Genomic DNA, 12,213 nt, shown 5'->3' on the forward strand with positions numbered 1-12,213 from the left:
TTTTTTCTTTCCACAACAAATTTACAACAAAAACACTACAATTAATGCCGTAGTTAACTTTTCCAATTTCGAAAAGTGTAGTGCTAACTTGACACACGTGAAACATGTCGGGTGTGCAGTTTTGTAGTCCATTCAATTCAAAGTTGGTTTTTGGTAAATTTTTTTTGTGGAAAGTATAGCTCATTTTCTCCATACAAAAAAAAATGTCGAATATACTTTGTATGGAAGAAAACGCACGAACAAAAAAATTGCCAAAAAGTCCAAGGTACTTCAAACTTGCACTTTGAATTGCATGGGGCATACTCAAAACAATTTTAAAAAATCTGTTTAAAATTTTTATCAGCATTTGTTAAAATTCAAAGTTTTGAAATTTTGATTTACATAGTTTATTTAGATAGTAAGCTATAATTTCATAAAAAAATAAAAAAACATTTTTTAAACAAAGAAAAGTAGCCAAATCTTGCCAAAAAGTATCTTTTCTATTGACATTCTTGCCATATTATGTGTATACATTTTGGCGAAAATTTTTCAAGTTTTTGCTCTTTGTTTTGTTTTAAATAAAACTGTATTAAATGTTAAATCTTTTTTATTCTAAAAACAAAATTGTATATTCGGATTCGATGCATTACAAATATCCCAATTTTTGTCCACAGAAATCTGGTCACCGTAATTATAAGACTTTTAGCAGCACTTGTTGAAGGCCCAAGTATAAACCTTGTTCTTATATGCATCCGATAGGAATTTTCGTTTTGGGGAAAAGTTATCCTGCCAACTTCAGAGAGGTTGTTTTTTGAATGAAAGCTGTATTAAATATTTCTCGGTTCGCAAAATTAAATGTCAAATTCGAATTCCTCGCACCAAAAAACCCGAGTTGACTTTACTAGGTAGGCCGTCGGGTTGTTCATTTATTTTTTTTTTTTACTAGCATAGTGTAATTTGTGGTGTTTAAAAATAGCAAAGAATTAATCATGAATTGATTTCTGATTTCTAATACGAAGCAAACGCCAAAGACGCCAGCATTTCGCGATGAACCGCGATGAAATAACGTCATTTCATTATCAATGGATTGGTAAAACGTGTAAGCAAACTACTACGCAGTAGGCGACAGAATTTAGATAAGCAAAGCAGAGAAGGGAGAGATCCAAGGAAATAGGTTATAGAATTAGCGAGAGAGCTTACATATGTAGATGTGAGAGTGTTAATCGTGCCGATTTTGTTCAGACTCAACTATGTACACATAAATATTTGTCTGGCTTGTACACTCCCACAAATAAATGTTAAATACAGTGTTAAAAAATCGCCACTTGCCTGCGAAAAACCGGCTGCGACTTATCTTTTACTTAGAAAGAAGCATATCGCCGAATGACAGCTGAGAAATGCCATGAATGGATTCTTGTGAAAAATGCGAATGAACTAGCTTTTTAGTTTTTGCAGCAAAACTGTATGTATCTATCTGCTCGTGGCGTTCAATAAACTTTGCAGTTGAAAACAAAATTGTGGTGAAAAAACGTAAAAGAGCAGCTGGTGCATAAGAATCAATGAGAAATAAACAGAAGACATGTAAAAATAGAAAAAAAAAAAGAAATGAGGTGAGCCAAAACAAATTTGTAAACAAAGCGCTAGAAAAAACTGAAATACCCCAAAAAAGACGCATTTTGTTTACATATTTCAAATGGCGGTGGCGTTTTCGAGAGGCGTCTATGTAAAGTGCAGCGCGTCAGAAAGGTAAAACGTTTATTTAGTTTCAAGTAAGCAGATACATATGAAGATGAAGCAAACGAGTGGCGTGAACGTAGAATTGGACAAATAGAAAACATGTGGTTTAAGGAAATCGATAAAAAAGTAGTACTTGTTCTAAGGAATACACAATAGTGCGATGAGGAAATTTCCTAGTATTGGAAACGCAATTTACTTAAAGCTGACGCATGCGATGGAAAATAATTACCGCGTAAAAAAATATAAAAGTCCTATATCTAACTTATTTATAAGCCGATTTGGCAGCTTTTTATAATGTATACTGGGGGTCAATTCCCGTTCTGCGTTATCGTGAAGTGAAAAATCAAAAATTCACACCGAAATAAGTGAGGTGTAAAAGTTTTTATCACTGCACAATAACGCAGAACGAGAATTGACCCACAGGTTATGTACACCCCGCGACAAAAGATAGCAAGCACATCAAGATTTCTACCAGTTTTGACGACTTTCCTTCAGCTTTTTTTAAGGTTCATTATATGTATATAAATAAAAGTATAGCTCTTTATCCAACAAATACCATATAAATCTAAATTTCAGACTTAGTACAAAAATTATTAAAATTTCACAAACGTTTCATCCCAATTCCAAGCATTTTAATTTTAATTTTAGTTTCTAAAACTAAAGTTGATTATGAGTTCGCTCTCAGTCCGAAAAGTGTTATTCGCATGAAATCGAGCAACCGGTTCGTGCATTTATAGAGAATTTCGTTAAGTTGGTCAACTTGTTGGCCGATAAATCAATAACCCACAACTTTACTTTTATCGATAACTCTATTTTTTTGGCTTGGATGCATTTATCCGCTGATGTGCACACTGCAAGCATCAACACAACACAAAGGTTGTTGTTTTTACCTCCAATGTTATGTTCGCAAACCACCCCACAAACGACGAGCATGCACTGCAAGCCCAGCACACATGTTCTTCGTGTGTGGCCACTGTAAGCTAAACACCTACCACATTTCAGAATTTTAGTCATTTTACAATGTGGTTGATGGATGGCAAATCCCTAATTTTCTGTTATACCATTTTCCCACGGCATCCTGAATTACTTTGTTCGCTCCCCCAATTACGATCGCGAATTACCCCATTCCCACGAGCACATTCTTAAATCGATTTGACAGTTCTCTGTCTCGTGTGTTTTGTTTTTGTTTTCTTCGCTGCAAAATTGACGAAAAATTTAGGTTATTCCTAAAAATTTATAAGTTTCCGTGTTAAATTAGGGATATTCACATTTATAAACATTACTTTTCGTACTCAGAAAAAATGCTAGTTTTGATTTGTGAGCTAGTTTCGATAAATTTCCGATAAAAATTAGAGACGGCACCGATTGGTTCGTAATTCGTATGGTAATTTGATCTGAATTACCAACAAATGAGGTAATTCGCTCTCAAAATTTTGTATGGCGAATTACGTACTTCGAAGGGTAATTGGAGTGCGAATTACGAATGAGAGAGCGAACTACGTAATTGGGGTGCCGTGGGAAAGCCGTATAAATTTTTATATACCATTTTCAATTAGACAATTGTGATGTGAGCTTTTCTCTATTTTTACATTCCATTTTCTAGTTGATTCGTGTTAGTATATCCATTTCGTTTCGGCTAATTTGCTACATGATGCAATTAAAGGTGTTATACATTTGCGTTCGTCTCGCTCAAATCGCTATCTTGTGCGGCTAAGCACACGATGCAGCGAAACAAAGGTGGCGCCTTCCGCGGACCGTTAGTCCTCTCTTTCTCGATTCGACAGCATCCACCCTTTCGCCGACGTCACATTGTTATTTTTTTGCACTAGTGATGAGTACTAAATTTTCATATTGTACCATTTTGTCGAAAAGTTGTACCTAAATGTAGATATACGTACCTAAACAGGAAACATGTATGTATTTTTATGTGCATACATTTTTGGTAGTGGGTGGACTACATCTTCCTTTTGTACCATAACAATTTTTCTACTTATATGAAACAATATTTTACTACGTTCCAAATGTACTTCAAATAATGTACTTGTACCGAATGTACGTTCAAATTCAAGAAGCTGAAGAGTAGGTACAATTCAACCTAGTTTTACATCACTTCTTCCTCTTATTCTTCAAAAATATTCTTTAAACTCTCATTCTCAAAATAAAGTGACGTCAGACCCAGTTGCTCTCAGATCGATTAGCACAATCTTGTATTCTATCGTTCTTGCCACCTGTTCTGTTTTGTGGGTTATTTTTTCTCTTAAATAGTGACGGTTATTTTGGGAGAGGTTTATTTTCGACCTCTGGATTTAAGCCCTACAAATTTTAATTTTAACCTAAAATTTGACTTGTGTCTCCAGAACTTGTTAGGCATACATATAACCATGCCATATTCTCTTCTTTATTATATTATTAAGTAATATAGTGAAATTCAATAAACTTCCAAGTACCTTGCGATAATTTTTTTTGTAGAATGCGAAGAGCATGACAAAGCCATATCCTAAATACACATAAGTTATTAGCACGATTCAAAATAATAACAAAGAATATTAACACACACACGATAAAAAAGAAGAAAAAACAGGAATACAATATTATATGTATTAAGCAAATAAACAAAGAACAGCTGGTATCCGATGAGAGGCAATTAACCCAATATATGTATGCAAAAACGTCTTCACATACATACACAAATAAATAAATATACTCGCGTAAAAATGCATGCACGAAATACGAAATGAAACTTGACAGATATGGAGGCGCCAAATGGTAGGAAGTAAATGTACTGGGTTGGTTGACGTATTCGACAAAAATTAATAATAAACGAATGACAATACAACAGCGAAAAGTACCGGACAAAAGGAAATTTTAATGGGAACTCAACGAGGAAAAACAATTCAGATAAACTACGCAATATGAATTTTTACTTTAGCGTACGGAAAATTTATTAAAGCTTTATTGGAATGCCAAGCCGACAACAATGTGACAACAGTTGGCTTGACGATGGAAAATCGTGCCATATTCTTATTAGGCATAGTATAATGGCCGTAGCAGGATTTAAGCAAAAATTGGAAAAACTTTTTAGAAACAACGACTGGCACTTAATAAAAACGGAAATGGAAAATGATCGATGTGAATTTTCGGTCATTTAAAAAAAACAGCAAAGGCAACTTAAAAATTACGCATAATTGAAATAATTCTGCTGTTTTTGTGAGCGTGAAAGCGTGATCTATGGGTTCAAAGGTTAATAAACTCTAAGTTGGTAGCGTGAGCACTCACATTAATTTGACTGAAATAAGAAAATGTTGAAGACATGAGCGAAGTATTGTGACTTTACTGAAATAATGGCGAGGGTGATTGAGAGAGTTTGTTTGAGAGTGCTGTTCACGGATACCGGTTCGGTTGCGTTTTTTATCAATGAGTTGTTGCCAACTGTAATGTTTCATAATATTCGAAAAATAATTAGGGACAAATTAAAAAATGCAGTAGATTAAGAACAATTCGCTTTGCAAATATATCAGTACTTAAAATAGATGAACTCACAGTGTACAAACTCGCAATACAAGAGACAAGTTGATGACTATGTTCTTTCAAGTAAAAATCTTTAAACAAAAATGCAAACTTAAATCCAACAAAAACGGCAAAGAGGCGCAAATAAACACTGACATGAAGCAAAGCGTTCATTAACAAACCCTCTAAAAATATGAATGAATATACAGAAAGAATGTGTTTTCCTCTCCTTCCTTTGTTGCCACACTGGCGTAATAAATTCTTAGTCACCTACACTTCCTTTTATATACACATACTAGGAATGTTAATCCCGGGATGCTGGCCTTTTTGAAGTCTCGAAAATCCCGGGATTATTTGCCTAGAATCCCGGTATTTTCAGGATTTGTAATTTACACTGGTGGCAATAATAGAAACGCTTTATGTTGAACAGTTTTGGCTATATTTCGTTTGTTTATTTAATATTTAACATTTTTTTTTTAATGTGTAGCTCAATATACAACATATAACACCGTGCGGCCGGCAATTTTGCACATACAAAAAAAATCTTCTTTTTGGTTGTTTGTGTTTCCGACAGGGTAGGAGTATGATGTATTGTGGAACGATTTTCCGTCATCCCTTGTCAAATTTGGTTTGGAGACAAACGAACAGAACGAAAAATGACACTGAAGATGGCAAAACGCCGAAACCGGTTTGTCTCCAAACCAAATTTGACAAGGGATGACGGAAAATCGTTCCACAATACATAAAAAAAATCAATATATTCGCCAAACCAAGGGCCAAATATAGTAAAATTGCGTGCTTAATTTTTCTCTCTGACGTCAGATGTTCTTAGAAGAGCTTTGAAAGATATGCGTAATTCCAAAAATTAATTAAAAATTTCAGTGCAATATACTTAAAAAACCAGTATGGGTATCAAATGAAGCAGCTTCTGTAGAGTTAAAACACAGTACATTTTTTGGTGCGTGAGGGACGGGTAGGTATTTAAAATATAATTTTATTATTTTATCCTCTCTTATCCTTGAAATTTTTCAATCCTTATTTTTGGAAAAATTATGTGTTAAGGACTAACTTTATTAGCTTAAAAAAAAATTGTATAAAGAGGCATTTTCAATTTCTATTCGTCCTTGTTAAGTAAAAAAAAATATTTCATTTGGTACCCATACTTTTTTTACATTGCACTGAATTAAAATAAATTTTGGTATTAACCATATCTTTAAAATTGATAAGTGATATTTTTTCAAATTTTTCGTTTTGATGCAGAAATGCATCTAGATGCTTTAGGAATATTTCTGCAAAAAAATAAAAATTTGAAAAAATGTCGCTCACGTTATTTTGGCGGCTAGGGCTCGATAAAGTATTTTTAAAAAAATCATGACGTCAGAAAAATACCTATTTATATGCGGTTAATTATGTGTAATATGAGGTAGACTTTTATAAAAACATTTAAATTTTGGATAAGCAAAAGGAATATAGACAAAACTGGTCGAACTAAGGCGCTTCTTTTATTTCTGCCACCAGTATTATGAACTTCTTTCAATCAGAAAATATATTTTTTATTTAATTTTTTTTTTGCATCGAGCTTTTTTCGACATATCTTAAATTACTTTATCAGATATGTACACACTAAATTATTATTAAATGCATAAAACTTAATTACTGTCTTTCGTTTTGTTACTTATTAAATAATTTTCTCTTTAAATAAAAAGTACGTTCCAAACTCATTTACTTATTATTTATTATATGGTAGGATAGCTTCTCAAATCATGTCTAAATCCCGGGACTGATGCCGGGATCCCGGGATTACACCCCGAAAATCCTGAGATCGTAAAAATCGAAAAAATTAACATCCCTAATACATACATACCCAGTGGGAATAGTAATGCATTACATGAGTGATAAATAATGTAACGTATTTCTTATGAGTTCTAGATTCTATTACTGGATAATATGTAATCAGCATTCTAATGTATCCAAAGAGTCGTCATCATATTCATCTTACATCGCATTGATTCCTGCAAAAAGTTTAATGCCACACTTTTCCTAGGACATCGCCGTGGGAAAAACAAATGTGAAAACCGCTGTTTTTCTGAATATTTTTTTCGATTACTACACATTACATATTCCCACTGGGTATGTACATACATACATATGTATGCACGTTAGTTTCCATTTATGTATTCATAATTACTGCAAACGCCTCTATGCATAACAAAAACACGCCTCCTAAGTGTAATCTTTGAAGAACTCCTCAGGCACAATCGACTCACAGTGCGACATAAAAATGCTCTCTGTGGTAGTTTGTTGGATAAATATTTATCTACTCATTAGTATATTTGCTTGTATCCATATAACTCTGACGTCAATGGCGATGTTGTATGCATAGCCTGGGAAATGAAGTGTGAAATGAAGACGAGACTGGCTAGCCAAGTTAACACTTCAAAGCAAATAAATGAATGCCTAATGGGCTTATAATAAGGGAATTTAATTAAAAAGTATGGGAAGTTATTGAAATACTTTTTAAAACTTTGAATGTTTTGTACCACGCCATGGTGGAATTATACCAGGTAATTAGAGTGAGAAGAAAGATTTTGACACAGCATATTTGAAAAATTCCATATAAAATTGGACTATAAGACTATTTCAAAATATTTAACTGGATCTAGAACTAAAAATCGTCACAATGGCGCTTACGACAATATTTTATCCAGGCGACGATATGTAGTTATAACCAGCGCTTAGGTCCCCAATCGTTTTATGCAATAAAAAAAATTTAGTTAGTTACAGCCTTTTTGCATATCAGTTACGTTTCTATCCGAAATAACGAAATGCTTATCATCAGCAAATTTTCACACAAAAAAAAAAAAACAAAAAAAAACTCTAGTTAACTTGTCACCGAAAACGCACCTTAGATAAATACATTTGGATCATAAACACTATCTGCATGTTATGTTTGAAAGTCCCTAATTCCGTCAGCGCACATACAACATACGTACATACATATGTATGTACATCCGGTTGACGTATTGCCTCCTATCAAATACGTAATTATGGCAATTTTCTCCGTCTATATTTGTACGTACATATGAATCTTTCTGACTTCGATTGTCGCTAGTGTACGCTCTTTGCATTTGGTATTTTTCGCTAATTTTAGGAAAAGAGGAAATCCAAGGAAACAAAAGCAAGAAATTGCACAGAAGTAATAATGATGCCCCCTACAATTTTGCTGCTTTACCACGGCTACCAATAAGTCAACTACTTGTTGTTGTTATAACAACAACGAATATCTGGACTAAGCTTAAAGCGAAAATCCAATGACTCAACATCGAATTTTGGACGCAAGAACAAGTATGGGTACAGGTAATATAATGTACCAACCATTATTATACATAATTTGCGTATCAACCCGTCGATGCGTTTTTTTCATTGATACTACAGAAATGTTTACAATGTTTAAACAAGAATTATTTGGCCCAGCTAGAAGTCATAGCGCCATTAACAAAATTATATAAATATTAAAAATTTATATCACAACTTAATTGCTTTTAAAAATTCAATTAATGGCTTCCCTGGTACAGTGTAAAATAATGGACCAACCATTACTATACTTACATAAATAATTTGCGTATCAACCCTCGATGCGTTCATCCATCGCGTGGTTTTTTTGCTTTCATTATTTTTATTGCGGATTTTGTTTTGCTTTTTCATTTCAGTACAAAGAGCCAGATTGTGTCTACGTGCCGTTTTAAAGACAACACGAAAACGTCCTAACCGCTGACGTGATTGCCGACAAAAGGGAAATGGCGTCAAAACAAAGCCACGAAAAGTCGACTTGAAAGCCGCTGCAGCGTTGGACAGCTCACCACCAAAAAAAAAGCCAAATGGTGCGCGAAACTCAAATGACTAACAAAACAAAGAAACAGAATCTACCTACATACTACATATGTACATACAGTACCAAAAATCAACGCGATTTTTTAGCAACTTAAAACATACACCTCACCATGATAAAAATATAGTAAGGTAGAACCGCTGAGAGTCACTTTTAAAATTCTTGACGTTTCCAAACAATTTAATTTTTAAATTTACTCACAAACTCACACACACATTTTCATTTTCAATCTCAAGCAACAACAATTTCGAACAATTTCATTTTTTTATTTTCACATTTATATGATTTTAAAATGTTGGCAAACTTCAAAAAAAAATCATGGCCGACAAATTGAGAGAACGGTTATACCTTGCTATGTTTTTATCATGCACCTCACTATACTAAAATTTAGTGGGCTATAAAACCACATACTCATAAATTTAAAAAAAAAAATCTGATTAAAAAGTTGAAATTTAGATGCAATTTTTCAAAATTTTTAAAATTTTGCACAAAGTTTGAAACGTGAATTTATATGGTTTTTGTTAGATAACGAGCTATAATTTTATACAAAAAAATAATAAATATTTAATAAACGACAGAAAAATAGGCAAACACTGAAAAAAATGTCGTGTCCCTATTTATTTTTCCACCACTATATACATACATATGTACCCACCGTAAACATGAGCATACAAACATAAAATGCAATACTAAAAAAGGCAAAAACATCAGCAGCAACGGCTAAAGTAAAACAAAGTCTGTCAATATCAATACCAAGCGTTTTTTTCCTTTACGGGAAGCTAGAAAGCGCCTGCGCCACCAAAAGCAAAGAGTGTAGGTACATTGCGTAGCCCAAAACGAAATTTGTTTTCAGAAAAACAAATAGACTCGAAATTGATCAAAGACAATTTTTTGTTTGGTTTTGCAAGGATAGGTTTATGTAAACAGCGATAGATAAAAGTGATTGATAAAACGGCTAAGGCGTGTCTTTGGGAAACCTATTCGGATTTATTTATATGAAAAAATCTAAAGCCCAAAGTTTAGAAAGCAAGATACAAATTTGTAACCTATGGTTTGCCATTTCAAATTATCTGGAATAATAAAACATGTTAAACCAAAGTTGAAGTCCATACAAGAGCGATAAATAAATAAATAAATAAATATATGGGATCGTAGTCTAATCCTAATAAAGTGATATCATACGATCTTTATTGCTTATTCAACATTATTGTAATTAACTTTAGCGGATAATAGTTAAATAAAAGCCTCAAAGGTGAAATGTACCTAAACAGGATTTTCCATCCATATACATGTATCAAAAATGCCCATATACCTAAACAAAAAATGTGTCTTTCGTTCATGAGCCATATATGTCTGCAAATCAAAAAAAAAATTTAAAACCAGTTATGTATACACAAAATACAAACTATGCGAAATAAAAACAAAACGGAAAAGCAAAAATTATGAAGTACATAACAGTATACATACACATACATAAACACAAAATTTAATACAGAATAGCAAATAAATACCAATCGTGGTGACATAAAATACTCGCTGCTTTAACGCCGATAAAAGGTAAACAACGCGATACAGTTAAAAGACAACAAGTATGTACCAACAACATTGCATAGTAATTGACTTCGATAGGTATTGCGATGGGGAAAGGTAGATACACTTTGTTGCTAGACAAACTGACGAGAAAACACTTTAAAATGGCTGCTGAAAGGCTTCCTTTCAGCAATTTTTACTAACGTGGCAAAATTGCATGGTATTGCTTTTTGCCATTATGTATGTATTTACATCAACTATTATTATGTAGACTCACAGCTGGTATTTGTACGTATAAGGGTAATACAGCTAGATATACATTTGTATTTGTGCATCTGTATTTAAAAAAAATTTAAAAACTACTTACCACCGAGCAAGTCTTCACCCGTTTTTGGTGGAGTCGAGGTCATTTTGTTGGCTTTTCTTGCGTTTGTTTAGATGTGTGTAGTTGATTTTTCACTTTGCTCTTTACCGATATTTACAAATTTATCACGAAACGATGGACGGTCAGATAGGTGCGTGTTTTAGTAAAAATGCTGCTCGATCTCGTGTACTATAGTTCAAAAGATATTTATTTTTCCTACGGCGATAGCATTCAGCAACGCAAAATACGTGTTTAAGAAAACGAGCTTCCGTAAATAAAATGTATGTTTACAACGCGTTTTCCACGCCTGCGGTTTTTGAACTTGCAAAAAACTGCCTCCCTTAACAGGCGCAATTTTTTCACAAATTTCGTATTTATGTACAATGCACTAAAGCACCAGTAATGCGAATTGTAATTGCAGCTTTACTCTTTATATACTGTAAATTGGTTACAAATTCCTTAATGCGTTTTAAATAAATGCGTTCAATGCGAACGACTATTTTTCTCCGACAACCTCGAAAACTTCCACGAATTTAACCATTCGCGGCGAACGAAAGACAACGAATGAACAAAAGTGGCGATTTGCAAAAAGAACGAGCAACATTTGGTGGAAATGTGGCCACTTGGCAAAAAAAAGAGTATAATGCTAAGTTTACACCTGGGCCCAAGGAACGAGCAACATGAACGAACGACACAAGATCACGCAAGAACAAGAAAGTGAAAAAGTCGATTTTTTGAGCGGGTTCTACGCCATCTTGTTTCGCTGGAAACCGAAAGAAAAGAAAACAACGAAAATCAAAATTAACCAAAATTATTGTCAGCCATTTTAAATACACAATTTGGCTAAAATGATTCATTAAAAAGCTTTACAACGTGATTTCATGTGCAATTAACTCTTCTTAAGTTATAGAAAATAATAAAATAGTGGTGCTCGCGATGTAAACAAATGCTCAGCTGTCGAATACGCTTTCACAAACATTTTTCTTAAAACCAGTTACAAAAACAACGTTGCGTTCTTGCTCGATCTTCTCTTTTTGATTCATGGGACGAGCACATTTGGTACAAAGTGTATTTAAATTAGGACTTTCGATTTCTGCTCGCACATTCTCGAGATTTCCGGGTATCGCCATTCTCACGACCAATTTTGAGTAGTTATCGAGACATACATACTGTGGCGAATACTGCGGCAACACAAAGCGAACAACGA

The 12,213-nt window shown here is 33.6% G+C and overlaps 1 long non-coding RNA gene across 1 annotated transcript; it reads right to left on the minus strand.

Annotated features, from left to right (window-relative positions):
* Positions 1-11,085: 11,085 nt before the first annotated feature.
* On the minus strand, positions 11,086-11,617 carry LOC118739409. Its single transcript, XR_004993013.1, has 2 exons — positions 11,459-11,617; positions 11,086-11,195 (listed from the first exon to the last, which is right to left on the minus strand). It is a non-coding gene; the product is annotated as an uncharacterized LOC118739409 (long non-coding RNA).
* Positions 11,618-12,213: the final 596 nt, after the last annotated feature.

This window comes from Rhagoletis pomonella, unplaced genomic scaffold (genome assembly GCF_013731165.1).
Source record: "Rhagoletis pomonella isolate Grant_MI unplaced genomic scaffold, Rhpom_1.0 Rhpom_scaffold_00005, whole genome shotgun sequence".
NCBI lineage: Eukaryota > Metazoa > Arthropoda > Insecta > Diptera > Tephritidae > Rhagoletis > Rhagoletis pomonella.